The following is a 573-nucleotide window of genomic DNA, read 5'->3' on the forward strand; positions in this document are numbered from 1 at the left end:
GCGGGACCGGGTGAGGCCACGCCCCCCCCTGCGGTGACGTCACCGGGGCCCGGAGCGGCCGCGAGCGCAGCGGGGGGGAGGGGAGGGACCCCCGGAGCTCCCATGGTGCACCGCGGCAAAGGAGAGACCCCCCCCAAAAACGGGGGGGGGACGGAGGGGGTGAGACTGGGATGGACTGGGATAAACTGGGATGGACTGGGATAAACTGGGAGGGGAAAAAATGGGGTTTTGGGGTGAAAAATGGGGTTTTCGGGGTGAAAAATGGGAATTTTGGGGTTTAAAAGTGGACTGGGATGGACTGGGATGGACTGAGAGAGGATTGGGAATGAACTGGGATAAACTGGGATAAACTGGGATAAACTGGGATGGACTGGGATGGACTGGGAGGGGAAAAAATGGGGGTTTTGGGGTGAAAAATGGGAGATTTAGGGGTGGAAAGAAGACTGGGATGGACTGGGAATGAACTGGGATGGACTGGGATAAACTGGGACGGACTGGGAGGGACTGGGAGGGGAAAAATTGGGGGGTTTGGGGTGAAAAATGGGAATTTTGGGGGTTTTAAGTGGACTGGGA

Source organism: Malurus melanocephalus, unplaced genomic scaffold (assembly GCF_030028575.1).
Source record: "Malurus melanocephalus ecotype Western Australia unplaced genomic scaffold, MMel_1.1 scaffold_1936, whole genome shotgun sequence".
NCBI classification, from domain to species: Eukaryota; Metazoa; Chordata; class Aves; order Passeriformes; family Maluridae; genus Malurus; species Malurus melanocephalus.